The following is a 5000-nucleotide window of genomic DNA, read 5'->3' as shown; positions in this document are numbered from 1 at the left end:
TCTCAGTCATTGTGTCCATTTCCTCTTTTATCTGTTATTCTTCTTTTCTAGTTCTAATTCCTCTTCTCTTATAACTTTGATCCTCCCTTATTACTTTCTATATTTTTCACTACTTTTCTTATATTTATTGACGACCATTTTTTTCTCTTTTTGTTCTTATCTGCTTTTTTTATTCCTCTTTCTACTTTTGTTTTGTCTTCCTCTTTTTCTTATTTCTCTTTTTCTTCTCCCTCTTTTCTCTTCCTCCTCTAATTTATCATATCTCTGTTTAATATATTTTATATATTTTTTCTACTTTATCCTCTTCCTTTCTATTCTTCTTCTCCAACTCTTTTTTTTTTCTTGTCCCCTGCCTTCTCTTTCTAATTTTTACTCTCCTCTTTTTTCTCCTTCTCTTCGTCCTTTTCCTCTTTCTCCTACTCCTCCTCTTTAACCTTCTCTGTCTATTTATACTTTTTTCCTTTTCCTCCTCCTCTTTCTCTTTTTCTTCTCTCTTAGCGTTCTCTTCCTGCCTTTTTCTCTTTCCTTTTTTCTCTCTCTTCTTACTTTTTCTCTTCTCATTCTTTCTCCTATTTCTCTTCTTCACCTTGTTTTTTTTTTCTTATCCATATTTATCTTCATTATTCTTATCCTCATTTTTCTCTATTAATCGTTTTGTTAATTTTCTCTTCTTTCTTGATCACTTTCTCCTCACCTTTTCCTTCCTCTTTCATCTTCTCTTATCACTCTTTTCTCTTCTTGCTCTTTCTGAGTCCTTTACCTTTCCTCTTTGTACTTCATCCTTTTTATTTTCTTTTTATCTTTCCATTTTCACATAATTGTTTTTCGCCTTTTGCTCCGGACCACTTCCACCATCTCATCCACGCGCTTCCACTCATTCCTCCACCTCACCCACTCTTTCACACTTCACATTCTTCATTATTCACACTCAACTACTTTTTTCTTCTATTCCTCCTCCTTTCCTTTCTTATCTTTCTTCTACTCCCTTACTTCCTTTTCATTATCCTCATATTCTTTCTCTTCTCCCAATCTTCTTTGTTTCCACTTTCTTCCTCCATCATACCTTCCTCCTCTTTTTCCTCCTCCTCCTCCTCCTCCTCCTCCTCCTTCTCCTCCAACTCTTCTTATTCCAATTCTTCTCTACCTACTCTTCATCATCTTCCTCTTTCTTCTCCTCCCTCTTCCTCCTCCTCCTCCTCCTCCTCTTCCTCTTTCTCCTCTTTTTCCATCATCTCTCCATCGCTGTCGTCTACCACTTCCCCTCATCTTCTCCTCATGATCTTTTAACTGGCCCTTTCTTCTGGTCTTCCGCCTTCCCTCTTACCATTGTCTTTCACCTCTCTCCATCTCCAAGCTTCATCTTCACCACTTCCTCTGTCATTTTCTCAACTATCTCCTCAATCAATTCTTTTCCCACCTTCTCTGTCATCTTCATCACCTTTTCCACCTACTTCAACACTTCATCCACATCCTTCTCTACCTCCAAATATACATCCAGTTTGACCAACGTTTCCACTACCTCCTCCTCCATCCAAATTCTACTTGACTCACATTTACCTCCTCATCCACCTCCCTATCCTTATCAAGCTTCTCAACTTCCATCGTTTTTCTTTTACTCTTATCTTTATTTTTTCGTCCTTTTCTTCCTCCCTTTACTCCCCTTCCACCTCCTCCACCTACTTTTTTCTATTCACTCCTTTTCCTTTCTTTCCCCATTTTCTTTTACTTTTTCCTTTTCCTCCTCCTCCTCCTCCTCCTCCTCCTTTTCTTTATCTCCCAATTACTCCTCCTATTCTTATTACATTTCCTTTTTCCTTCCTTTTTCCCTCTCTTTGTCTTCTTTCTATTCTTCCCCCTCTATTTCTTCTCTTCTTCCTTCTCTTCCTCCACTTTCTCTTTTCCTTTCTCTCCTTTTCCTCCTCCTCCTCTTCCCTCTCTATCTTCTCTTTCTTCTCCTCCTCCACTCTTTCCCCCATTTTTTTTCTTCTTCTCCTCCTCCTCCTCCTCCTCCTCCTTTTTTCCTCTTCATTCCTTCTTCTCATCCTTTTTTTTCTTCTCTTTATGCTCCAACTCCTCCTTATCATCTTTTTTCTCTTCCTTCTCTCTCACCTCCTTTTCTTCTTTGTCTTTCCCCACATCCTCCTTTTTATTCTTCTCTTCTTCCTACTTATTTCCCTGCACCCTCCTCCAGCTCTTCTTACTCCTTTCTCCTTCTTCTCCTTTTCCTTCTCCTCCTCTTTCAACACCTTCCTCCCCCCTTCCTGCCCCTCTTCCTCTTCATTTTCCTTACCATCCTCCTTCCCCTCCTCTTTCCCTTCCTCCTTCACCATCTCCTTTCCCTCCTTCACTTTCTCCTCCTTACCCCTCACCTCTTCCACCACCACCACCTCCACCTCCACTGTCTACTCCACCCCTTTCTTCTTCTGGTCTTCCACCTCCCCCTGCCCTTCCGTCTCCCTCGTTCTCCACCGCGGCTGAATCTAAAGAGTTGGCTTAGCACAGTGGTTGTGTTTGCGGACGACAAGATAAATATGGCAACGCCTCATCACCGAGTCTTTTTGATTCTGTTGACTTCAGCTCTCTGCCCACGCATGCAAGAGCTCTCGAGGTGAACGCAGTGAGGGTGACGGGAGGAGCAAGAGGAAGAGGAGTACCGGGAGGAGGGGGAGGAGGGGAGGGGGAGGAGAGAGAGGAGGAGGGATGAAGGGAGGAGGAGGGGGAGGAAGAGTGATGGAGGAAGCGGAGGGGGAGCAGGGGGAGGATGGATAGGAGGGGGATCAAGGAAGTGTTGCAACTTGTCTATGCATTGTTTTCCCTTCCTGGTAGTTCTTCCTCCTCTTTCTGTACCTATAAGGACTTTAGTGACACCCCAATGGACCACAGTCACGCAGTATTTATCAACTTCTACTAAAATAAAATATGATTACAATTTTTAGATATGATGATATGGTTTAACGTTACACACTCCCCCCTATTGGGAGGCTAGGACGGTGCCCCTCACAGAGGGCTTTGTAGCGGATTATTCTTTCCGTCCTTTCAACTATCTATCAATATACCAAGTGTTTTTCCCCCTTACAAGGGAGGTAGCCAAGTCACTCCCACTCATTCCAATCCCATCCACCATCCTTTCAACTATCCTCCCTAAATGATTCTAATTACCAACAGCATAACAGCATCTCTTCGGCAAGCTTTATTCCCCTAGAGATAGGTCTTGATTATCGCTGACATGGTACCTTCTCCTCCTCCTCCTCCATCTCCTACTGGTCATCCTCCATCTCCCCTTTCTCCTACATCTCTCCCTTCTCTTCCATCTCCATCTCCTTTATCTATTCCTGATCTTCATTCATCTTTCCTTCATCCATACCCTTCCTTCCTCTTCCATATATATATCTCTTCCGTAGCTCACCATCTCTTCATCCCCCCATCTATCCCCTCCTGACCCCACCTTCACTCCCCCATTTCCTCTCCCTTTCTGTACCCTTTCCATCCTTTCCCTTTTCTTCCCTTCATTCTTCTAGCCTTTCTTCTCCTCATTGTTACCCATTACCCGTATTCCTTCTCTCCCTCCCCCTCTCCCCCTCTCCCGTTCTTCCCATGCTCTTCTCCTTCCCCCTTTCCCTCTCCATCACTGTCTTCCCTTCCTCTTCTTCTTCGTTTCTTCTTAACTCTCCTTGGCCTCTTCCTTTACTCTTTCTTGATTTTCCTCCCCCCTCGTAATCCCTCTTTTAATCTCCTCTCCTTTCTCCCTCCCTCTATCCATCATATTATTTCTCCTACTGCTCCTACTTATCTTCTTTTTCTCGTTTCTCCTCTTCGCCTCTTCCTTTGTCTTCATCCCACCTCTCTCCCCTCCATCTCATCTTACTTCTCCCCTTCATTTTCCTCTTATATCTACTTTTTTTCTCCTTCTCCTCTCTTTTCTCCTATAGTTTCCTTTCCATTATTTTTTCTCCTTCATGGACTTCTCTCCCTCTTCATTTTCTTCCCCACTTTCTTCTCCAGTTCTTTCTTTTTCTCTTCCTTCTCATTTCACATCTTCTCCCCCTCCCCCTTTTTGTAATCGGTACCTTCCATCTCATCTTTTTCTTCGACTCATCTTAGTGTTCCTCTTTCTCCTCATCCTCCATATCTTTCTTGTCGTCTTCCTGACTTTCTTTCTCTTCATTGTTTTTTTCCTTGTCCTCCTTGTACTTGTAATCATCGTCTACCCCTCTTCATGCTCTTCACCCTTGTTTTTTTCGTCTTGCTCGACCTTGTCCACGCCCTTATCCTTGTCTTCATCCTTGTCATCTTCCTTTCGTTCTCTTCTTCCAGTCCTTATTTTTCTCACTTTCGTCCTATTTTTCCTCGCACATATTCTTTTCGTTTTCGTCCTCCTTTTTCTTACTCTCCTTTTTCTTGTCCTTCAAATCATCATCTTTGTTCTTCTCGTCCTCCTTGTTCTCGTCGTCCCCCACATCTTCCTTGCTCTCCTAATCTTCCTTATCTTCCTTGTGCATCTCTTCCTCCTCATCCTATTCTACCTCCTCGTCCTCTTTTTCCTCCTCATTCTCTTCATCTTGCTTCCTTTCTTCTCCCTCATGTACTCATCGTCCTCCTTGCTCACCTCGTCCTTCGTCATCTTCGCCTTCCTCGTCTTCCTAGTACTACTTGTCCTCGTCGTCCTCTTTATCCTTCTCGTCCTCCCTCTCCTCCTCGCTCTTCTCGTCCTCCTCGTCCTCCTCGCCCTCCTCGTCTTCCTCGTCCTCCTCGCCCTTCTCGTCCTCCTCGTCCTCCTCGTCCTCCTCGTCCTCCTCGTCCTCCTCGCCCTTTTCGTCCTCCTCGCCCTTCTCGTCCTTCTCGTTCTCCTGTTCCTCCTCATCCTCCCAGTCCTTTTTTTCCACCTCGTCCTTCTTCATTCCTCTAGTCCTTCTCATCTTCCTTCTCCTACTTTACCTTCTCGTCCTCGACCTCTTCCTTATTATTCTCGCTTTTCTTTTCTTCTGTTTTCCTGTCCCTCC

Source organism: Oratosquilla oratoria, chromosome 8 (genome assembly GCF_046742065.1).
Source record: "Oratosquilla oratoria isolate Oo_2021 chromosome 8, ASM4674206v1, whole genome shotgun sequence".
NCBI classification, from domain to species: Eukaryota; Metazoa; Arthropoda; class Malacostraca; order Stomatopoda; family Squillidae; genus Oratosquilla; species Oratosquilla oratoria.
The sequence above is the reverse complement of the archived record's forward strand: the minus strand, read 5'-3'. Positions refer to the sequence as shown.